The following is a 25,924-nucleotide window of genomic DNA, read 5'->3' on the forward strand; positions in this document are numbered from 1 at the left end:
TTAATGTTTAATGTTTTTTAATGAAATGACAGGTATGCAAAAAAAAAAAAGTCAAATAATTGCAAAAATGACTATTTTGATTCACCATAAAAAGATACTTTGAGTCTTCTTCTTTAGGTGACACCTCATATACAGTGTTTCCTCAAGTTACAATATTAATTGGTTCCAGGGCGACCATTGTATGTTGAAACCATTGTATGTTGAGACCAGAACTCTATGGAAACCTGGTAATTGGTTCTGAAGCCCCAAAAATGTCATCCAAAAATAGGAAAAAGTGAGGATTTAAGAAAAATAAGTAGATAACTAATACAGATAAAGCAAATCCTTACATATAAAAGTAATAAAGATCTGCTGGGAGCTGTAATCACTGTCTATGTCAGTGTTTCCCAACCAGGGTGCCTCCAGCTGGTGCAAAACTACAACTCCCAGCATGCCCGGGAGTTGTAGTTTTGGGAGTTGTAGTTTTGCACCAGCTGGAGGCACCTTGGTTGGGAAACAATGGTTTATGTAGAGGACAGGAGCTTCTTTAGGGTTTTATACAGTACACACAATGTCCCAAATGGAGTCACCCTTACTTGGTGTCCAAAGGAGCAGCTAACCCTGGCATAGGTAAAGAGTACACAATATGTAATACCTCCCTGTACTATAGGGGGCGCTACCAGACACCAGTCCGTGCATACACTTCAGTAATACAGGTAAAGAGTAGTACAGAGCATGTAATACCTCCCTGTACTGTAGGGGGCGCTACCAGACACCAGTCAGAGCATACACTTCAGTAATACAGGTAAAGAGTACAGAATATGTAATACCTCCCTGTACTGTAGGGGGTGCTACCAGACACCAGTCAGTGCATGCAATTCAATAATACAGGTAAAGAGTACAGAACATGTAATACCTCCCTGTACTGTAGGGGGCGTTACCAGACACCAGTCAGTGCATACACTTCAGTAATACAGGTAAAGAGTAGTACAGAACATGTAATACCTCCCTGTACTGTAGGGGGCGCTACCAGACACCAGTCAGTGCATACACTTCAGTAATACAGGTAAAGAGTAAAGAACATGTAATACCTCCCTGTACTGTAGGGGGCGCTACTAGACACCAGTCAGTGCATACACTTCAGTAATACAGGTAAAGAGTAGTACAGAACATGTAATACCTCCCTGTACTGTAGGGGGCGCTACCAGACACCAGTCAGTGCATAGACTTCAGTAATACAGGTAAAGAGTACAGAACATGTAATACTCCCTGTACGGTAGGGGGCGCTACCAGACGCCAGTCAGTGCATGCACTTCAGTAATACAGGTGATTTACCAGTAAAATGCCCATTCTGATTGGTCAGTTCCTCCAGTTGTGACATTTCACAGATCTGGACTGTCTGTACATTGTATGTTGAGTCTGGTTTCAAGTTACAATGGTCCAGAAAAAAACATTGTATGTTGAAACTATTGTTGAGGCCATTTTAAGTTGTTGAGGGATCACTGTATATATATATATATATATATATATATATATATATATATATATATATATATATAGGAAGAGGCTTCTTTTGCTAATTGACTATTAATTTGACCCTTTTCGTCTAGCAGCATTATATGTTTTTTTTTCTTCTTCCCAGGTCGCTACATGGTAAATTAGTGTCTAAAACAATTCCAATAATAATCTACGCTTTTCTTTCAGGAACCGGAGGGCTGAAAAGATTTGAGATACAGGTTACATTGTGACAACTTTCATGGCGCTATTGTATCCAGCTTGTTCATTTGCAAATTAGCCGACAGAATCTTGCATTGACCTTGTACTGTTTTAATATACAAATACAGTCTATTTTATGTGCGATGAATGATAACAATTTGTCAGCTCGTCCAGAGCACTTTAGTGAAAGTGGCTTTTATGCCTATAATGAAGGTTGTTTTTTTTTTCTTTCTCATGAGCGACTAATAATACGATCTCAGGATATGGAGGAAGCAGGGGGCTACTTAACTCTTGAGGCCCATTTCTGACCACAATCTCTGTAACCGAAAGGGTTGTGAAGACCGAAAATCGGTGAGTTTGAAATACTAAAGGGTCAATCTCAACCCAATGATGGAAAAAAAAAATATCTAAAAAAAAAAATAGAAACCTGGTTTAGGCTTCCACGCAGCGTGGCAGGGAGCACTGAGAAAAATGGTTCTTTACCATAACATGGATTCTTATACAGTGCAATATAGGCTATTATTAGTTATTAATGTAGAGGTTCTCGTGTATGCCTTGTGCTTATCTATATTACATGATATGGCAGGCATGAGATTGGCTCCATGTTGGTTTGAAATTCCTCCAATAAAGTAATTTTTTAATGCAGACTACATGAATCGTACATGCTAGCAGCAGCTATATAGATAAACAGCCGGAGGAGGGAGGTAAAATAACTATATATATCCATATATATATATATATATATATATATATATATATATATATATATATGTGTGTGTGTGTGTGTGTGTGTGTGTATAGATCTCATAGAGATAGCAACAGTATACAGATAGAGTTGGAAAGAGGTGTATAACTACTATATAGCCTTGTCCCATAGAGATAGCAGCAGCAGTATACAGATAGAGCTGGAGGGGAGTTGTATAACTACTATACATATGTATATGTATATATATATATATATATATATATATATATATATATATATATATCCTAATCTCATAGAGATAGCAGCAGCATACAGATAGAGCTGGCGGAGAGATGTATAAGTACTATATATCCTGATCCCATAGAAATAGCAGCAGAAGTATACCGATAGAGCCAGATGATCCTAATCCCATAGAGATAGCAGAATCAGTATACAGATGAAGCTGGTGAAGAGGTGTATAACTACTATATATCATGATCCCATAGAGATAGCAGCAACAGTATACAGATAGAGCCAGAGGAGAGATGTATAACTACTATATGTCCTGATCCCATAGAGAAAGCAGCAGCAGTATACAGATAGACCTGGAGGAGGGATGTATAACTACTATATATCCTGATCCCATAAATATAGCAGATGAAGAGGTTTGCTATGGGGATTTGCTTCTGCTCTGGACAGTTCCTGACACGGACAGAGGTGGCAGCAGAGAGTACTGTGGTCAGACTGGAAATGACTACACAACTTCCTCTGGAGCATACAGCAGCTGATAAGTACTGATAAGTATGGCTCATGGTAGGACAACATCTCACATTTTCTTTCCCGATCCATATAATTAATTACATCTTGTCCTAGATTCTTTGTTATAGAATTTTCTATCCAGGATCAAAGATATATTTAGGAGCACTGCGATTCCTTGCGAACAATATTGGGGCCGTAGAAAATCTTGTCAAGACGAACCCCAGGCATCTATCAACCTTCATATTTTCCAACCGTGGGCATTGCCATACCGCACCTACGTGACGTGTGATAAGACCGTTACAAATACGTATGCTTGATAAATGCCACCGCCATTGAGCTGCGTCCTGTACACCTTCAATTTCAGCTTTGGACATGTTACGTGATTTTGTGTTGTCAATGTTATAGAAGAAATCATGCTTTAAGCATGCCGGGGTCAAGCAAGCAGAGACCTGACCGAAATCTATATTATTTTCGAATGGACGTCTGACAGCTTCACATTACAGAAAGTGACACTGATGTGGATCCAGTGAATGGGCGAAAAATTAATGGTTGCTGCGCGGCTAGCTTCACCTGGTGGGTCATAGAAGATGTGAAATGAAAATACGGATGGACTGGTATGTATAGCTAGGCATTGAGTTAAAGGGGTACTCCACTGGAAAAAAAAATTCTTTAAATCAACTGGTGCCAGAAAGTTAAACAGATTTGTCAATAACTTCTATTTAAAAATCTTAATCCTTTCAGTACTTATGAGCTGCTGTATACTACAGAGGAAGTTCTTTCTTTTTGAATTTCCTTTCTGTCTGACCACAGTGCTCTCTGCTGACACCTCTGTCCATTTTAGGAACTGTCCAAATTAGGAGCAAATTCCCATAGCAAACCTCTCCTGCTCTGGACATTTCCTAAAATGGACAGAGGTGTCAGCAGAGAGCACTGTGGTCAGACAGAAAGGAAATTCAAAAAGAAAAGAACTGTAGTATTCAACAGCTGATAAGTACTGGAAGGATTAAGATTTTTTAATAGATGTAATTTCCAAATCTGTTTAACTTTCTTGCACCAGTTGATTTAAAGAAAAATGTTCTCCAGTGGAGTACCCCTTTAAGCGTTCATATCTTGAGAATGGTTTGAGCAAACATATAGACAAGTATAAATACAGGCTATAGAAAATGGGGGGTCCAGTAGCAAAAAAATGGAGGTGTCACTTGGTGCTGGTGAATGTCACCAAGTTCTAGAGCAGTTGTCTCAAACTGCGGCCCTCCGGATGTTGCAAAACTTCAACTCCCAGCTTGCCCGGACAGCCAACGGCAACATCTGCGGGGCCACAGTTTGAGACCACTGCTCTAATAGGACAATCTAATAAAGCCTGACTCCCCAGAGGTCCCAGTCAACGGCTGTCCGGGCATGCTGGGATAGATTTGTAATTTACTTCTATATAAAAATCTTAATCCTTCCAGTACTTATCAGCTGCTGTATGCTCCAGAGGAAGTTGTATAGTTCTTGCCAGTCTGACCACAGTGCTCTCTGCTGCCACCTCTGTCCATGTCAGATTCTGAGAACATATCCTAATGTTGTAGCGGCCATCAAGACCTTTTCCACGTGTAGGTTCATAGGGGGGTATTTATCAAAGGATTTATGTGTTGTTGTTTTTTTCATGTAACTTTGGCGCAATACTTTGGTGCAGTGTCTTTTTCCGCCAAAGTTTGGCGCATCTTCTCCACTGTCATTTTTACAACTTTCTCAAACTCACACGGTCCTGTGTGGGATTTTAACTTTAGTCAGTAATTTATAATTTGCGCCAATTGATCTTTGGCACAATTTTGCGCCTTTAGGGTTATTTTTAGCGCAAATCACCGCCAAAGAAATTTTGCACATGGAAAACACACTTAGCAAAGTCAGAAAATGTAAAGGCGTCAAAATACATTAAAACATTTTTTTTGTGTGAAAGCAGCGACGCCTCCGGGGTGGCGCAATACCATCCTGCGACATAGTTGTCTCTGAGGGACCTTCACCCTCCATTGAGCCGGCATCGGACATAGCCGCACAGGTTCAGGAAAGGTAAGCACTAAAGCAGTGGTCTCCAACCTGTGGACTTCCAGATGTTGCAAAACTACAACTCCCAGCATGCCCGGACAGCCAACGGCTGTCCGGGCATGCTGGGAATTGTAGTTTTGCAACATTTGGAGGTCTGCAGGTTGAAGACCACTGCACTAAAGTAAACAAAAAAAAAAAAATACCCAAGTTGAAAATAAAATCCATTTCACATGGCGGCTATAAACCCCATGTCAGGATTCGGCAGGCTGGAGGTGGATCCTCTGTGTCAGAGAGGGATTGGTGTGGACCGTGCCGGCAGACCGGTTCTAAGTTGCTACTGGTTTTCACCAGAGCCCGCCGCAAAGCGGGATGGTCTTGCAGCGGCGGTAGCAACCAGGTCGTATCCACCGGCTCAACCTCTCTGACTGCTCAAGATAGGCGCGGTACAAGGGATAAGGCAAGAGCAAGGTCGGACGTAGCAGAAGGTCAGGGCAGGCAGCAAGGATCGTAGTCAGGGGCAATGGCAGGAGGTCTGGAACACAGGCTAGGAACACACAAGGAAACGCTTTCACTGGCACAATGGCAACAAGATCCGGCAAGGAAGTGAAGGGGAAGTGAGGTTATATAGGGAAGTGCACAGGTGAACACACTAATTAGAACCAGGAGCCAATCAGTGGCGCACCGGCCCTTTAAATCGCAAAGAGGCGGTGCGCGCGCGGCCCCGCTCCCTAGGGCGCGCGCGCACCGGCTCTTTGCGATTTAAAGGGCCGGTGCGCCACTGATTGGTGCCTGGGGGAGAACAGACGGGGAACGAGTCTGGTAAGCGGGCTGGGATGCGAATCGCGAGCGGGCGCGTCCCGCATCCGGGAATCGCATCCCGGCTGGAGACATTATCGCAGCGCTCCCGGTCAGCGGGTCTGACCGGGGCGCTGCGAACGGGAAAACGCTGCGAGCGCTCCGGGGAGGAGCGGGGACCCGGAGCGCTCGGTGTAACACCCCACAAAAGAAAATAACTCATGTCGCTTGCTGATATACTGCAGGAGGGACTCCGAAATGTCGGCTCTACAGGGTAAAATACACGTCCTCTGTGGCGGTAAGTTCTGTGTAAAAGGCGCTGTGAACGGCTGATTTCAACATTTGAGCCAAAATTACTAACAACTTGCACCAAATGATAAATTTGGAGCATGTCCAAGTGAAAAAAAAAGGGTAAAAAGAAACTGTCAACAGGCAAAATTGATTAATACCCCCCCCCCCCCCCATAGTATTTATGGTAAAGGACAAGACTGACCCCATAATAGAGGCCACCATCTCTACCGGCCTCATTCTACAGATGTAACTAGACCTACCCTACAGGTATCATGGAGGACCAGGCATACTGCACTTTCCAGGGCATTACCCAAGTGCCTTCATTAAAGGAGGACTCCAGACAAAACTATCTTATCACAGCAGGGAGTTGAAGTTTTGCCACAGTTTGGGGCCCCAGTTTGAGACTAGAGATGAGCGAACTTACAGTAAATTCGATACATCACAAACTTCTCGGCTCGGCAGTTGATGACTTTTCCTGCATAAATGAGTTCAGCTTTCAGGTGCTCCGGTGGGCTGGAAAAGGTGGATACATTCCTAGGAAAGAGTCTCCTAGGACTGTATCCACCTTTTCCAGCCCACGGGAGCACCTGAAAGCTGAACTAATTTATGCAGGATAAGTCATCAACTGCCGAGCCGAGAAGTTGGTGACGAATCGAATTTACTGTAAGTTCGCTCATCTCTATTTGAGACCACTGCTCTACACCATACACACTCCATTCGGAAGACACAAAGCCTCCCCAACCGGGCTAAGCATTCATGTGCATGGAGGGATTAGGAGCTGTCAGATGATGACCATTCTGCCAAAAGCTATCATGTGTATGGCCATCTTTATTAGCCTTCCTAAGCGTTTACATCTTACTAATTCTCTTAGGCATGAAGAAGGAAGCTCATCCGATCTGGTCTTCTTCCAGCTCTGTTCAGTTTCGGATTCCCGATTGGCTTGTTGGTTCCCCCATGGCACCCGGTGCACATCCTCTTCTGCTATATCCCTCCCCCCCCCCCCCCCTTCCCGGTTACTCCCCTTGCACCTACCAGGACATGTTTATTTCTTTTGCATAGGTAAAATGATTCTAAATGCATAAATACAGTATAATGTCACATGACACAACTAAATGCAAAGAGTTTCCCCGGATCGGCTGTTAGAAGTCATCAAATCTCGGTCGGGGAGATTTATCAAAACCTGTGTAGAGGAAAATCGGTGCAGTTGCCCATAGTAACCAATCAGATTCCTTCTTTAATTTTTAAAGAGTCCTGTCCAAAATGAAAGAAACAATCTGATTGGTTGCTATGGGCAACTGCCCCACTCTTCCCCAATATTTGTCCATTGTATAAAAGTGACATTTTTTATCTGGTTTTCCTTAGTATATGGTTCGGAAGCTAAAAAGTGGAACGTGATCAGGATGCCCCCTCTATCAGTCTGTTCTTATAAGCCACTTTTTCTTTAAAGATACACTGCTCAAAAAAATAAAGGGAACACTAAGATAACACGTCCTAGATCTGAATGAATGAACTAATCGTATGAAATACTTTCGTCTTTACATAGTTGAATGCGCTGACAACAAAATCCCACAAAAATGATCAATGGAAATCAAATGTATCACCCCATGGAGGTCTGGATATGGAGTAACACTCGAAATCAGTGTGAAAAACCCCACCACAGGCTGATCCAACTTTATGTAATGTCCATAATACAAGTCCCAATGAGGCTCAGTAGTTTGTGTGGCCTCCACGTGCCCGTATGACCTCCCTACAACGCCTGGGCATGCTCCTGATGAGGTGGAGGATGGTCTCCTGAGGGATGTCCTCCAAGACCTGGACTAAAGCATTCGCCAACTCCTGGACAGTCTGTGGTGGACGGAGCGAGATGTCGCAGATGTGCTCAATCGGATTCAGGGGAACGGGCGGCCAGTCCATAGCATCAATGCCTTCCTCTTATAGGAACTGCTGACACACTCCAGCCACATGAGGTCTAGCATTGTCTTGTATTAGGAGGAACCTAGGGCCAACCGCACCAGCATATGGTCTCACAAGGGGTCTGAGGATCTCATCTCGGTACCTAATGGCAGTCAGGCTACCTCTGGCAAGTACATGGAGGTCTGTGCAGCCCCCCAAAGAAATGCCACCCCACACCATTACTGACCCACCACAAAACCGGTCATGCTGGCAGAACGTTTTCCACGGTGTCTCCAGACTCTGTCACGTGCTCAGTGTGAAGCTGCTTCCATCTATGAAGAGCACAGGGTGCCATTGGAGAATTTGCCAATCTTGGCGTTTTCTGGCAAATGCCAAATGTCCTGCAAGGTGTTGGACTGTAAGCACAACCCCCACCTGTGGACGTCGAGCCTCATACCACCCTCATGGAGTCTGTTTCGGACCCTTTGAGTGGACACATGCACATTTGTGGCCTGCTGGAAGTGCTCCTCCTGCTTCTCCTTGCACAAAGGCGGAGGTAGCGGTCCTGCTGCTGGGTTGTTGCCCTCCTACGGCCTCCTCCAAGTCTCCCGATGTACTGGCCTGTCTCCTGGTAGCGCCTCAAAGCTCTGGACACTACGCTGACAGACACAGCAAACCTTCTTGCCACCGCTCACATTCATGTGCCCTCCTGGATGAGCTGCACTACCTGAGCCCCTTGTGTGGGTTGTAGACTCAGTCTCATGCTACCACTAGAGTGAAAGCACCGCCAGCATTCAAAAGTGACAAAAAAAAAAACAGCCAGGAAGCAGAACTGAGAAGTGGCCTGTGGTTACACCTGCAGAACCACTCCTTTATTGTGGGTGTCTTGCTAATTAGCTATAATTTCCACCTGTTGTCTGTTCCATGTGAAAATGATTGTCAATCAGTGTTCTTCCTGAGTGGACAGTGGGATTTCACAGAAGTGTCATTGACTTGGAGTTACATTGTGTTGTGTAAGTGTTCTCTGTATTTTTTTGAGCAGTGTAGTTTTTGGATATTATTTTAGATATGACTCTTTTTAATATTATTCTATTCTTTCTTTTTTTTTTTAGTACAATTGCAGCTTACAAATTATGCATTAGGAACCCAATACATACACGACACTGATACAAAGACGACAAGTCCATCCTGTATTATTTATCGGACTCCATGTTTTCTTAAGTGGATGTTACTGCGCTTAAGTGTAGTACTAAGATCCCTCTATATATTATTGCCTACAGCAGCCTCTTCTGTTTCTGCAGGGTAAGCAGTTCTCAAATAGCATTACAAGCAGCAGATGTGACCCACATTATTGATGGTGACCACGAGTATGAACACAAACTACATTGTGTATATTAATCTTTTCATTGCAATCTGCATTCTGGAATATAAATAGAAAACTATTGTTCCTGGTGTAATTAACCCTTGCAATGTACGTGTGTCTCAGAGCAAATGGTTTTCTGCTGGCTGCTGTTAAATACCAACCAACCTTCATTCCTATTTTGCAGTAAATATTTTTTTTTACAATGGAAACACGAGAGAAAAGGTGCGGAGCAACTCATCCGGTAATTCGGAGATAGCGAGGTACGTCACATCACAGTCAGGCGATGATTGAGCGGGGAGGCGGAGGATGGAACAGGGGGAATCAGGCGTATCACACCGTATCACACCGTTTGGTGCTTCGTCAGGCCCCTGTGACCCGTCGACCCGTTACCTTAGAAACATTCAGATACAATGGTTTGGATCAGTGGATGTGTGTGGTCTCCATTAACTTCTACTAGGAATATATTGATAGACTTGCATTAAGGGGACGGGCCGTGATGTCATGAGGGGCGGAGCCATGATGTCACGCTGCTCCATCCCCTGTATCGCCCGTCATTACGCACAGAGCAAACTCGCTCTGTGCAGCAATGATAGCGCGGTGCGGAAGTGGCGATCCCGGGGGTCCCCAATAGCGGGACCCCAGCGATCTGATATCTTATCACTTATCCTTTGGATAGGGGATAAGATGTCTAGGGGCGGAGTACCCCTTTAAGCCTATATACCTAGGGCAGGTGGCTTGTTTGGAGGATACTCTACCCCATAAGGAGGGTATACCCTGACTACAGGGGTCATGTAGTTTCATATTTTTTGGGCAACTGGACAGTATTGGCATGAGATATGTAAGTGGTCTTCCTCCTCTTTGCTCATAACTCAGGTCCTCCCTTTTGCTCTTCTGCGTTCAGCATGGCCCTGAACGTATTTAATAAAATAGTTGTGGTTGACCACCATCCATCAAAACAGATGCTTGGCCATTTTATTGTACATAGTCAATGATTTTTATGTATACTGGCTGGAAGTCATTGCACACCCATTGGAAAACATGCTCTACCAGCTGCAACCCTAAATCCATCTTTTATACTCTATTAAAGGGGTATTCTGAGACGTTTGCTTCTTTGAATGTAAGACAGAGAAAGCAACTTTAGTCTAGTTACTATTTTACAGTATAACTGTGTTTGGTGGCTGGTATCGAAATGATTTGTCTTTCTTTTCCCCAGAAGTTCACTTTCTGCAGCCAACAAAATGAGTGTTGTCTCGGACTTTGCCCAGCGTGCTCTGCGGCCCGAGACATTACATCACAAATCAGGTGCTGAAAGGGGGCTTGGCTGCTTTGTCTGTTGTGTGTGTGAAGCCAACCCCTGATGACGTTACCAATGCACAGATCTAGAACTTGTGTGTCAGGTTGTGCTATGCTGCAATGGGTGTGGTGACCAATGTGTGGGAGGGAAATACGTCACCTCCCACCTTGATACAAAGGATCCAGGGGATTGTAGTCGAAGCCACAGAAACATGACAACGCCAGTTCCCAAAAACAAGCCAGCAGTGTGATGCTGGACACAGGGCACAGGACACGGCCATTTACCACCAACACAAGCACAGATCCTTGGTAAGCCTGTCTATTACTGTATGACACTTAATAAAGTCACCTAATGTTGGATAACCCCTTTAATTGTAGAAGAAGAAGAAAAGTGCTCTGCCCATAAAAAGTCAATAAAGTCTCTAATAAGTTTTCTCGGCCTATAAATAACTGCATATTTCATAAGCCGGCTACTTTCTGTATTCCTAGGCTCTTAAAGCGATGATGAAATAATTTCTATTTAATGTCACTCACAAAGCAGGTATAATAACTCTCAGCATCTGGAATCAATGACAGGATTTGATTAAAAAGTAACAGTGAATGTAACACATTGTGAACAAATTATGTGCATGTCAATCAGACGCCGGCACTAAAATGGGGAGTGTGATCGGACGCCGTGACAAGAGTTAATTCGGTCTATATATTTATGTCACTGATCAGATTTAGATTTTTAGATTATAGAAACTAGTAACCAAAATGCCAAAATGCATCACCCTCCTGAATACTGATAAGCCAGCTAAACGTATATCCGACTTTAGATTCAATCATGGGAGATACAGAGAATATACTGTAGGGTCTATACATGCATCTTATGTCATATTGTTATCTAAATCCAGATATCTGTTGTCCGTAGACATATCGATTTCAACAGGGAAAAAAAAAGGTAATTATAACCCTGAATATTTTTGCCACCAGGGGGCGCACTACATTTTCCATGGTCCCTTTTCTTTTTGGTCTATTGAACACATGCTTCTCAACAGCACACCAAATGGTCAGGCTTAGTACTGCAAGTCAAATGTATAAAATATACTTTATTGCATGCACTCTCAACATTAGTCTATTATAAATGAAGCTTTTTAATAGTGTTGCTTGCGAATATTCACAACGCAAATTTTATTCGCGAATTCGCAAATATTCGCGAATATAGCACTATATATTTGTAATTACGAATATTCATGTTTTTTTTTTTTAAATCACAGTACACATCATAGTGATCATCCCTCTTTGCTTCCAACTTGTGTGGTGTAAAGAAGGCTCTAATACTACTGTGTGAGACTGGCGTGCGAATTTTCGCATATACGAAAATTTGCATATGCAAATTTTACGCATACGCAAATTTTCGCGTATGCAAAAATAAAAAGCGGATATTACGACTATGCAAATTTAGCGAATATATGATGAATATTCGCCCATGTATTCGTGAAATATGGCGAATTCGAATATGGCCTAAGCCGCTCAACACTACTTTTTAATTGTAAAATTTAAGTAAAGTACATAAACTGTTTTAGTTTAAATGGCAATGTAATTGTGTTCTAAGGGCTGATCCCTGTTATTGTTGAGACAGCAAGCAATTAGTTGTATAATGGGGAATCTGGTGGCAAAATTCAATGCCCCTGTAGCGCCAACACGGGAGAAATGAAGCATTGCACAATTGCAATTGAAATCAATGTATAGTATAGGTACAATGGCTTTTCTGTCTCTAGGTAAGGGGTCCATACGGGGACTCATCTTTAATAGGGTATATGTTTAAGTTATAAGCCCAAAATCTACAGATTCCATACTGTCACTCACATTGACTAGAAGGTTCTTTTTCCAATGGAGTACTTTGCTTTATATGTCTTATGATGCTACCTAATATAACAACGGTAGTATTGTATACCACTAATTCATAACTTATAGGCAGCCACAGCATTCTTGGACTGGGCTGAGTACATCAACTTCTCTTTGTTACCATCTCTCCCCATTGACTTATAAAGGTGGTTGATTACATGGTCTACCCTCCCTATCAGGTTAGGTACCTCCCTCAATCCAAACACATACATATCAAATTATACCTATTATAGGGTTGGCATGAGCACCAGAAGAACCTGAGCATATACCAGGCCCCATTAGACTTGGAGGTCTACGTAAATATGAAAAAATATGCCCTATGTTTCCCAAGCCCTGGGTGAGGTATACTGTGACTGCTGCCATGTACCCCATCTGTCCAAAATTGGAAAAGCCCCTTCCTATATTGTATATAGGTATACAATGACTCTGTTTCAATGGGATCGACCCCACCTGACCAAACCAGAAAGATAAATATATATATACTGCTGCCATAGGCCAAACCTGGAAGAGTTCCTTCCTATGTCCTATACTAGTATGCAGTGACTCTGCTGCCATGGGCAACACCTGACCACACCTGGAAGAGTCCCTTCCTACATTCTATACATTTATACAGTAACACTGCCGCCATTTGCCCAACTGGGAAGAGTTTCTTTCTATATTGTATGTGTGATAGGTATGATGATGTGGCAGATGGGGGAGGAAGGAATCCCAGCACAGGTTCCCTAAACCTTCCCATGGGTGACGACTTCGGCGCGGCAGCGTTACACTGGCGGGGTCAAATAGCAGTCGGAGAGGGTGCAGAGAATAGTGATAGTTTTTTATTGTATAATCATAAAAAGGATCGATGCTTAGTTGGGCAACGCGTTTCGGAGGGGCTCCTTCCTTCGTCAGGTTTCGTGCGGACCTGAGGAAGGAGGGAGCCACTCCGAAACGCGTTGTCCAACTAAGCACCGATTGTTGCTTTCTATCATTTGGTTTCCAGGACTAGGATTAGATGTCTACATATCCCTCTGGGTATCTGTCCCCATTTTTTCCGAGTCCAAGCCCAAGCAGAATTTTGGTTCTGCACCTCATTGGAGACAGATACTGATCGGAAAGTACAATATTTATGTGGCGCTAATAAATATAGGGAAATAATTAGACAAAGTCCCGACCCTTCTATAACAGTCTGAAGTGATATTACTCAAGATCTGTAGAAAAGTAGAAGAAAGACTAATGATACCGATAGATTAAGCCGCTTTAATTCCATATATTACAAGACTCTCTAACCTTTATATTCTAAGCAGGTCTAATTATCCCCGTAATCCAGGTCACATCCAGCAGATGAAGCACAAAAAGTATATTAATGATAGGATTTGGCAGCCCTCTGTTGTCAAGCTATTTGACATGTACACAGATATGCCATATGGCGAGCAGAAGTTTGCCAGGAATGATGTGTGACTAGTCTTCTCTATCCACCTATTCATTACTCATTCCAGACAACATTTGCGAAAAATAACAAAAATGAGCCAAGTAGCAATTTGTATCATGTCCAAGGTAAAATAACATGACTATATGTAGGACACGAGATACAACATTGTGATAATGGATTTCATTATATTACCTGTGCCAGCTGTCCAGCTCTCCATAGCTTATAGGGGAAATTTCAATGTGAATTTTTTTATTTTATTTAAAAGGAAATGGTCACATTGAAAATGCAAGACAAGTCTGCAGGTATCATGTTATAGAGCAGGAGGAGCTGAGCAGATGATATATACAATACAGTACAATCTGCAGGTATCATGTTATAGAGCAGGAGGAGCTGAGCAGTTGATATATACAATACAGTACAATCTGCAGGTATCATGTTATAGAGCAGGAGGAGCTGAGCAGATGATATATACAATACAGTACAATCTGCAGGTATCATGTTATAGAGCAGGAGGAGCTGAGCAGATGATATATACAATACAGTACAATCTGCAGGTATCATGTTATAGAGCAGGAGGAGCTGAGCAGATGATATATACAATACAGTACAATCTGCAGGTAACATGTTATAGAGCAGGAGGAGCTGAGTAGATGATATATACAATACAGTACAATCTGCAGGTATCATGTTATAGAGCAGAAGGAGCTGAGCAGATGATATAAACAATACAGTACAATCTGCAGGTATCATGTTATAGAGCAGGAGGAGCTGAGCAGATTATATAAACAATACAGTACAATCTGCAGTTATCATGTTATAGAGCAGGAGGAGCTGAGCAGATTATATATACAATACAGTACAATCTGTAGGTATCATGTTATAGAGCAGGAGGAGCTGAGCAGATGATATATACAATACAGTACAATCTGCAGGTATCATGTTATAGAGCAGGAGGAGCTGAGCAGATGATATATACAATACAGTACAATATGCAGGTATCCTGTTATAGAGCAGGAGGAGCTGAGCAGATGATATATACAATACAGTACAATCTGCAGGTATCATGTTATAGAGCAGGAGGAGCTGAGCAGATGATATATACAATACAGTACAATATGCAGGTATCCTGTTATAGAGCAGGAGGAGCTGAGCAGATGATATATACAATACAGTACAATATGCAGGTATCCTGTTATAGAGCAGGAGGAGCTTAGCAGATGATATATACAATACAGTACAATCTGCAGGTATCATGTTATAGAGCAGGAGGAGCTGAGCAGATGATATATACAATACAGTACAATATGCAGGTATCCTGTTATAGAGCAGGAGGAGCTGAGCAGATGATATATACAATACAATACAATATGCAGGTATCCTGTTATAGAGCAGGAGGAGCTGAGCGGATGATATATACAATACAGTACAATCTGCAGGTATCATGTTATAGAGCAGGAGGAGCTGAGCAGATGATATATACAATACAGTACAATCTGCAGGGATCATGTTATAGAGCAGCAGGAGCTGAATAGATAATATATACAATACAGTACAATCTGCCGGTATCATGTTATAGAGCAGGAGGAGCTGAACAGATGATATATACAATACAGTACAATCTGCAGGTATCATGTTATAGAGTAGGAGGAGCTGAGCAGATGATATGTTCACCAGTTCCCCCGCATTATAACCCGATACACCGGGTTATAGTGCGAGTGAACAGGAGACCGATGCGTGGTCTCGGTCTGCTATACCTACCTGATGTCCGGAGTCCCACTTCTCCGAAGGTCCCCCTCTTCCAGCGCTGATTTGCGATATGAGGCTAGCCCGCCGGCTAGATTTAAATATTCATAAGCACCGGTCACGTGAGCGCTCAGTAGAGCATGAGTTCTCACGTGACAAATTGCAAGTCAGCGCTGGAAGAGGGGGACCATCGGAGAAGTGGGACTCCGGACATCAGGTAGGTATAGCTGTCCGAGACCACGCATCAGTGGTGAGCGGCAGGGGCCGTATTCAAATTTGCGATATTTTGTGAAAATGTTTACGATTATTTGTCCTATGTTCGCAAAATTTGCATATTCGCTATGTTAGTTCACTTTCTTTTTGCCTAAAAAAAGTTTGCATAAAAATATGCATGTGAAAAAAATTCATTGAGAATATATAGCATTATAGTGTAAATATTTGCGAAATTGCGAAGTGCTGATATTCGCGATAAAAATTTGCATTACAAATATTCGTGCACAACACTATTCACCCGCATTATAATCCGGTGTATCGAGTTATAGTGCGGGGCAACTGGGGACCGTTTTCCTTTAAAGCGATTTTTCCATGGAAATTTCCACTAATTCAGTAGTTAACACAGGTCTGAAAACAGAAAAGTGAGAGTCGCAAAGTATATTAAACCGCCGAGTCCAACCTGTCTAAATAATGTTCTCTCTTTATTTTATCATTTAGTCCGCGCTGCCTTTCACATCGAGAGGATAAAATGAAGTTAATGCGTAAGCCATTTGCAAAGTGCCATCTAAAACGGCAGAATTGTGAGGAAGGTACTGATGTGCGCCAAATTATTCTATCATTCCACATTGCGCAAAAATTCACAAAGATGCATGGCGAGTCCTGAAAGTCATCTATCAAATCGGTGATCGCTGTGATGGAGGAGGGGCCAGGGCTCAAATCCCGTCTGATGACCCATAATTCACCTGAAATCAAAGCCGTGTGAGAATGCGCCCATTCCATGATGTTACGGATTATACTGTGATTTATACTCTCCGCGAGGAGATTTAACAAAACCTGTCCAGAGGAAAAGTGACTGGGTTGCCCATAGCAACCAATCAGATCGCTTCTTTAATTTTTCACAGGCCTTTTCAAAAATGAAAGAAACGATCTGATTGGTTGCTATGGGCAACTCAGCAACTTTTCCTCTGGACAGGTTTTGATAAAACTCCCCCTCTATTGTTTTATATGGAACATTCAAAACGGAAGAACATTCTAGATTCCGTAGCAAAATCCATCTTTTTTTCCAACAGCGCCACCTACAGTTAAACTTCCCCATCAAAGCAATGGGATATGTCCAACTCCTTTAACCCCTTAAGGACTCAGCCCATTTTGGCCTTAAGGACTCAGACAATTAAATTTTTACGTTTTCATTTTTTCCTCCTCGCCTTCTAAAAATCATAACTCTTTTATATTTTCATCCACAGACTAGTATGAGGGCTTGTTTTTTGCGCGACCAGTTGTCCTTTGTAATGACTCACTCATTATATCATAAAATGTATGGCGCAACCAAAAAACACTATTTTTGTGGGGAAAATAAAACGAAAAACGCAATTTTGCTAATTTTGGAAGGTTTTGTTTTCACGCCGTACAATTTCTGGTAAAAATGACATGTGTTCTTTATTCTGAGGGTCAATACGATTAAAATGATACCCATTATTATATACTTTTATATTATTGTTGCGCTTAAAAAAAATCACAAACTTTTTAACCAAATTAGTACGTTTATAATCCCTTTATTTTGATGACCTATAACTTTTTTATTTTTCCGTATAAGCGGCGGTATGGGGGCTCATTTTTTGCGCCATGATCTGTACTTTTTTTTGATACCACATTTGCATATAAAAAACTTTTAATAAATTTTTTATAATTTTTTTTTTAATAAAATGTATTAAAAAGTAGGAATTTTGGACTTTTTAAATTTTTTTTCGTTCACGCCGTTCACCGTACGGGATCATTAACATTTTATTTTAATAGTTCGGACATTTACGCACGCGGCGATACCAAATATGTCTATAAAAAATGTTTTTTACGCTTTTTGGGGGTAAAATAGGAAAAAACGGACATTTTACTTTTTTATTGGGGGAGGGGATTTTTCACTTTTTTTTTACTTTTACTTTTACATTTTTTTACATTTTTTTTTACACTTGAATAGTCCCCATAGGGGACTATTCATAGCAATACCATGATTGCTAATACTGATCTGTTCTATGTATAGGACATAGAACAGATCAGTGTTATCGGTCATCTTCTGCTCTGGTCTGCTCGATCACAGACCAGAGCAGGAGACGCCGGGAGCCGGACGGAGGGAGGTGAGGGGACCTCCGTGCGGCGTTATGAATGATCGGATCCCCGCAGCAGCGCTGCGGGCGATCCGATCGTTCATTTTAATCGCGAACTGCCGCAGATGCCGGGATCTGTATTGATCTCGGCACCTGAGGGGTTAATGGAGGACGCCCGCGAGATCGCGGGCGTCAGCCATTGTCGGCGGGTCCCTGGCTGCGATCAGCAGCCGGGATCAGCCGCGCATGACACGGGCATCGCTCCGATGCCCGCGGTTATGCTTAGGACGTAAATGTACGTCCTGGTGCGTTAAGTACCACCTCACCAGGACGTACATTTACGTCCTGCGTCCTTAAGGGGTTAAAGGGGTACTCCAGTGGAAAACATTTTTTTTTTTTTTTTTAAATCAACTGGTGCCAGAAAGTTAAACAGATTTGTAAATTACTTCTATTGAAAAATCTTAATCCTTCCAGTACTTATTAGCTGCTGAATACTACAGAGGGAAATGATTTTCTTTTTAGAACACAGAGCTCTCTGCTGAATCACGAGCATAGTGCTCTCTGCTGACATCTCTGTCCATTTTAAGAACTGTCCAGAGTAGGAGAAAATCCCCATAGCAAACATATGCTGCTCTGAACAGTTCCTAAAATGGACAGAGATGTCAGCAGAGAGCACTGTGCTCGTGATGTTAACAGAGAGCTCTGTGTTCCAAAAAGAAAAACATTTTCTCTGTAGTATTCAGCAGCTAATAAGTACTGGAAAGATTGAGATTTTTTAATAGAAGTAATTTTCAAATCTGTTTAACTTTCTGACACCAGTTGATTAAAAAAAAAGTTTTCCACCAGAGTACCCCTTTAAGAAAAATGGTTTCCAACTGGTGCGACTGGTGTCTGTCATGGAAAAGATCCATCATAGTAGTTTAATTTCTGTTATAATAGAAGCTGCAGTGCAAATGTGAACAGAGCCCTAAAGGGTTAATCTAAAGATTAAAGGGGTACTCCAGAGGGAATATATATATATATATATATATATATATATATATATATATATATAAAATAATAATTATTATTTTTGTTCTTTTCAAATCATCTGGTACCAGGAAGTTATATAGATTTGTAATTTACTTCTATTTAAAAATCTTAATCCTTCCAGTACTTATCAGCTGCTGTATACTCCAGAGGAAGTTGCATTGTTCTTTCTAGTCTCACCACAGTGCTCTCTGCTGACACCTCTGTCCGTGTCAGGAACTGTCCAGAGCAGAAGCAAATCCGCATAGCAAACATTTTCTGAACTGGACAGTTCCGGACACAGATAGAGGTGGAAGTGTCGAGGAGGTGGGGTTGTCCTGCTTTTGCCTCCTGTGTCCCCTTCCCCTTCCTGTCTCTAAATCCCACCTGATACGGCATCGCTTAAAGGGGTACTCCGTTTTTAAAAAAAAAATTTTAAATCAACTGGTGCCAGAGAGTTAAACAGATTTGTAAATTACTTCTATTAAAAAATCTTAATCCTTCCTGTACTTATTAGCTGCTGAATACTACAGAGGAAATTATTTTCTTTTTGGAACACAGAGCTCTCTGGTGACATCACGAGCACAGTGCTCTCTGCTGACATCTCTGTCTATTTTAGGAACTGTCCAGAGCAGCATATGTTTGCTATGGGGATTTTCTCCTACTCTGGACAGTTCTTAAAATGGAAATAGATGTCAGCAGAGAGCACTGTGTTTCAAACGGAAAATTCAGACAAAGCCACATATTTTTTGTTTTTTTGTTTTTGCTTTTTTTTTTATCAGAATTTTTAATTAATGTTTTATTTTATTTGGGAAACTCCATTTAGTCATTTGTCCTAATGAAGGAGTAGAACCCAGTCCATCTACGGACTTCTTAGTCGCGGCTCCCGGTACTTTCACTTATCATTGCTGCTTTATCCACAGAGTGAAAAAAATGACCGATAACTCAAACATTTTTAATCCGAAATTCAATAGAAGAAGATTGAACGGGTCAGTACCCAGAAGGAGAGAATACGGTGGTTTATGACACAAGGGCATAGACGGAAGTAGTGAGGAAAAATGGAATGTGGCCGCGATGTCGTGCTTCAATACACCAGCCCATAAAGAGCTTGATAAAACTGCCGATCCTGCCGCCGACATATTAAAGTGACACGCTTTAATGTATTTGTGTGACCGTGGCAGTGTACACTATTATTTTAACGCTACAAGTTTAATGGATATTATCAATTTACAGCGACCGCGGTGATGAGAAGAGGGGAAGACATCGCCATGATTCTTACCGGCCCTGGAAGAAAAATGATGCAACAAGTTCCATAAACCGATAGAACCTATAATAAAATCAATACGGGAAGAGTTACTACAACTCCCCATTAGGGTCGGATTTAAAGGGAAACTCCAATTTTGGGATCACTTTATGGTAAGCCCAAAATGGAAAAAAAAAATTATTGTAGGGCTGCCTTCTAAACAAAAACAACAATTTAACACCTGATTTAGAAAAACTTTTGATCGGTGGGGGTCTCAGTGCTGATATCCCTGCCGTCCTCCAGATACCGTAGCGTACTTCACTCACCGGCTCAATGCTTCCTCTGAGCCATTTTAGGAGACAGGCTCAATAGACTATAAGGCTAGGTTCAGACTACGGAATCTCGGGGGCAGAAAATTTCCGCCCGGAGATTCCGAGTGTGGCCAGCGCCGGATGAATCAGTCGGCGCTAGGACCGCGAGGACACTGCGATCTCCAATAGACTGCAATGTGTTCCGCGCGAATTTCCACCTGAAGAAAGAGCAACCCCTTTCTTCAGGCGGAAATTTCTAAGTGGATTGTCCGTTCACAAATTCCGCTTCACAAATTCCGAAGTGTGAATTTGTGAATGGAAAACCATTCACTATACTATACATTTTGGCAAGCGGAATTTCCGTCTGCAATTTCAAAGCAGAATTGCAGGTGGAAATTCCGCAGTCTGAACTTAATCTAACAGAGCCTGTCTCCTGCAAGAGTGCTGAGCCTGGGAGTGAAGCTTGCAGCTGTGTGCTTCGCCCTGCTATATCTAAGAATAGATGGTGGTCTCAGCACTGACACTGCAATAAAGAAAGAAAGAAAAAAATACTACAGCTGCTTATAGTAAGTGTTTAATTTCATTACTTCTGTCTTACAATAGAACTGCACATGACAGCTCTTACTAGAAGCTGCAGCATCTTTCTAAGTCTGTATATCTCACTGCAGCTGATCCCTCTTCCTCCCCTTCCCTTCTCCATAGACTTTTATATGCAGCGACAAAAACAAGATCTACGCTTGGTCCTCATGTGTGCAAATTTTAAGAGTAAAGTAAGAGTAAAGGATTAGTGGTGGGGAGTAAGATAGAAGTCTAATAAGTAGAGAATAAAAGACATACTGCTGCTGCTTCTTGTAAGTGTTTTACACTTAGCAGCACTGCACATTACTGCTCTATTATGTCCTCCATTCTGCAGTGTAAATCTCTCTGCAGATGCTCCCTCCTCCTCTCCCTTGTCCATAGACTTTTATAGTCAGCAGCTGTAACTTGATCTCTTCTGTTATATAATACACAATGATTTTTTTTTTTATCTCCACTGTCATAAAAAAAATAAAAAATAAACTTCTGACATGTTATAGATGCATTTTCTTGCATCCAGAGTCCTACCTGGGAGAAGCGCTAAACGGTTCGATTTTGTAAATCATCAATTGGTGAATTTTTTTTTGACATGTCATAGTAACACAATGTGTACAAAAAAGAAAGTTGCAACAGCACTCTTGGTCAAAAAATGGAGGCTCTTAGCGCACTTTTTGATCAAAATGTGTCCCCCCTCTCAGACTGGAGGTGGTTTAGTCAATGGCTGATCCAACATGTCACACAGTCAGAGGCTATATGCACAGCAGAGGTGAGTTATCATGTTAGGGTCCCATCCGATATGAGGCCACCTCCGCGTGGTGGATGGGGGGGACACATTTTGATCAAAAAGTGCGTTAAGAGCCTCCATTTTTTTTACCTAGAGTGCTGTTGCAACTTTCTTTTTTGTACATTTTGTATTTGCCACAGCAGCGGGCACCTGTGTATTAGGTTGTTGTGCTGGCTATTTTTCCTTTTGTTTCTACTATGTCATAGTAACACGCCAAAAGTTGGGATCAGCCAGGGGCTTTCTAAGGGAGTGGCCATGACAATGTAGGGGACTTAAAGGAGTGCTGCAGTCTTAGACACTTATCGCCTATCTGTAGGATAGGGGATATGTTGCTGATCAAGGTGGTCCGACCCCTGGCCCCCCTGCGATCTCCCATATGGGGACCAAGCATTACCACATCTCTGCACAGCTAATGCGCTTGTCATTGAGGTCAACAACGCGCCTCCTCCATACAGCTCTATGGGAGAGGTGGGGGTGCACAAACGGTATATCCCCGCCATAGAGATACATGGAGGTGGTGTGATGGCCGACATACCTCCTTCATGGGAGAGCAGCGGCCGAGCCAGGGCCACATACAGGTGATCGCGCGGGGTTCCCAGCATGTGGACCCCCGCAATCAGACACTTATCCTCTATCCTAGAGATAAGTGTCTAGGGCTGCAGATCTCCTTTAAGCAACTTTTACCATGGGGCACCATGATGTCCCTGATCACAACTATACCCCAAACTCCAACCCAAAAAGGAAGGAATTTAGTAAGGTAACAAGGGAAGGATATTGCCCTAATATAAGCTATAAACACCTAATCTGGTCATTTTCTTTCTTTTTCATCTGTGAAATTACATGATTACTATATATCCTGTATGAAATAGAAATAAATCACATTTCCTACATATTAGAGTGATACCCCGTGAAGGTCACTTTACCTGGCAGAATCCAGTGCGGGGGAGGGGGGGGGGGGGTCAGTGTTAACTCAGGTACCACAATGATTCATATGGAAGAGAACTGTAAAAATCTAATTTAGTACTAGAATGTATTTTCTTGCATTGGAAATAAAACATATCCTAATTCTAACTAATGCCATGATATAGATGAATACATGTAGCACCAGGTCAGTTTCCCAACCACTGTGCCTCCAGCTGTTGCAAAACTATAACTCATATTTCTCTATTGTATGTTAGATAGATCAATAGATATGAGATAGATAGATAGATAGATAGATAGATATGAGATATAGATAGATAGATAGATAGATAGATAGATAGATATGAGATATATAGATAGATAGAAATGAGATAGATAGATATGAGATAGATAGATATATAGATATGAGATAGATAGATAGATAGATAGATATGAGATCGATAGATAGATATGAGATAGATAGATAGATATGAGAGATAGATAGATAGATAGATAGACAGATACATATGAGAGATAGATAGATATGAGATAGATAGATAGACAGATACATATGAGATAGATAGATAGATATGAGATAGATAGATATATAGATAGATAGATATGAGATAGATAGATATATAGATATGAGATAGATAGATAGATAGATATGAGATCGATAGATAGATAGATATGAGATAGATAGATAGATAGATAGATATGAGATAGATAGATAGATAGATAGATAGACAGATACATATGAGATAGATAGATAGATATGAGATAGATAGATAGACAGTTACATATGAGATAGATAGATAGATAGATAGATATGAGATAGATAGATGGATAGATATGAGATAGATAGATAGATAGATAGATAGATAGATACACAACAATGACGTGTACTGTGTAAAAAAAATAAGTGATTATCCTTCCCGGCTTCCATCTTGTGGTCCAAAGAAGGCTCCAACATTATTTACTGTGTGGGGCGGTGTGGAGCGCGAATATTTCTATATGCAAATATTGGCGAATATCGGCACATCCAGAGGACACTGATCCCTCCCTTCTTTTAGCTTGTGGGACAATGAGAAGGTTGCAAATACATTTGTCAGAGATTAGCAACATCCCTAGCAACCAATAGGAAAGTTGCCCACCCCTTCACTAAATAATCGCGCATGCGCACTATACGAATTTCATTATGATTTTTGCATGGAAAAAAGGGAACAAACATAGCGAACATGCAAATTTCGTGAACATAGGATCTCATATCTATCTATCTATCTATCTATCTCATATCTATATATCTATCTATCTATCTATATATCTCATATCTATCTATCTATCTATATATCTCATATCTATCTATCTATCTATCTCATATCTATCTATCTATCTATCTATCTATATATATATATATATATATATATATATATCTCATATCGATCTATCTATCTATCTCATATCTATCTATCTCATATCTATATATCTCATATCTATATATCTCATATCTATCTATCTATCTCATATCTATCTATCTATCTCATATCTATATCACTCATATCTATCTATCTATCTCATATCTATCTATCTATCTCTCATATCTATCTATCTCATATCTATCTATCTATCTCATATATATCTCATATCTATCTATCTATATATATATATATATATATATATATATCTCATATCTATCTATCTATCTATCTCATATCTATCTATCTATCTCATATATATCTCATATCTATCTATCTATCTATATATATATATCTATCTCATATCGATCTATCTATCTATCTCATATCTATCTATCTATCTATCTATCTATCTCATATCTATCTCATATCTATCTATCTATCTCATATATATCTCATATCTATCTATGTATCTATCTATATATCTATCTCATATCTATCTATCTACCTCATATCTATCTATCTATCTCATATCTATCTCATATCTATCTATCTCAATTATCTATCTATCTATCTATCTATCTACCTCATATCTATCTACCATCTCATATCTATCTCATATCTATCTATCTATCTCATATCTATCTATCTATCTATCTATCTATCTCTCATATCTATCTATCTCTCATATCTATCTATCTCTCATATCTATCTATCTATCTATCTATCTATCTATCTATCCATCTATCTATCTATCTATCTATCTATCTATCTCATATATATCTCATATCTATCTTTCATATCTATCTATCTATCTCATATCTATCTATCTTAGTGTATAAGAAAACAAAACCTTCTAACATAATAAAACCATTTTTCTGCCATTGTCGGCCACATATAAAGTTTATTTACTGATCTTTCCCTTTTCTTTCCTCTTTAGTCGCTCGGGGAGAACCTTCGTTTTCAGCAATAAATGACTAAAAGGCCGGACTTCTATTTCATGTTCACACTGGGAGAGAATCCTTTCTGATTTATTTAGTTGCATATTCTCAGTAGAGAGTGCGGTGTAGGATACAAATGCATTTTCAAGGAAAGAACATCTAAAATAAGTCAGTGTAATATAAGTGGCGGTATGAGGGCGGTCTCGCAGGATTCGAGGTATAGTCTTTGCGGCTCCTTCATCCCCCGCATATTAATCAGCATCAAGTAATAAGAACAAAGCTCGGGAGGAGATTGTATACGGGAAGACTATGCTAATAGTGGCGCAAAATGTCATAGCAAATCCCCCACTCAGGAGATCTCCCCCATTTTGCAATAGATTTTTAGTGATATTTTTAAATACATTAAAGCAAAAAAATAAAAATAAAAAAAACTATTGTAATCCGGCATTAGTCTATAATATATAACTTCCTTGGGTGTTGAGCACATGTATAAGCTATATATTGGTGGGTAAATAGAGACATATGGGATTCCTGCAGCTTCGTAATAAAGACTTAAAGGGGTACTCCGGTGGAATTTTTTTTTTTTTT

At 40.9% G+C, this 25,924-nt stretch overlaps 1 protein-coding gene and 1 long non-coding RNA gene across 4 annotated transcripts in view; one reads left to right on the plus strand and one right to left on the minus strand.

The window, feature by feature from the left end:
* The window catches only part of MDGA2 (MAM domain containing glycosylphosphatidylinositol anchor 2), a 544,404-nt gene that overhangs the window by 352,165 nt on the left and 166,315 nt on the right, over positions 1-25,924 (minus strand). The gene's annotated exons all lie outside the window — the stretch shown is intronic.
* Positions 1,824-25,899, plus strand: LOC130295516 (uncharacterized). Of its 2 annotated transcripts, XR_008848863.1 has the most exons (4): positions 1,824-2,046; positions 16,558-16,818; positions 20,090-20,582; positions 25,336-25,899. It is a non-coding gene; the product is annotated as an uncharacterized LOC130295516 (long non-coding RNA). The 2 variants fall into 2 exon arrangements; XR_008848862.1 differs by lacking the exon at positions 25,336-25,899 and having other exon boundaries at positions 1,825-2,046; positions 20,090-21,904.

This window comes from Hyla sarda, chromosome 11, assembly GCF_029499605.1.
Source record: "Hyla sarda isolate aHylSar1 chromosome 11, aHylSar1.hap1, whole genome shotgun sequence".
Lineage (NCBI taxonomy): Eukaryota > Metazoa > Chordata > Amphibia > Anura > Hylidae > Hyla > Hyla sarda.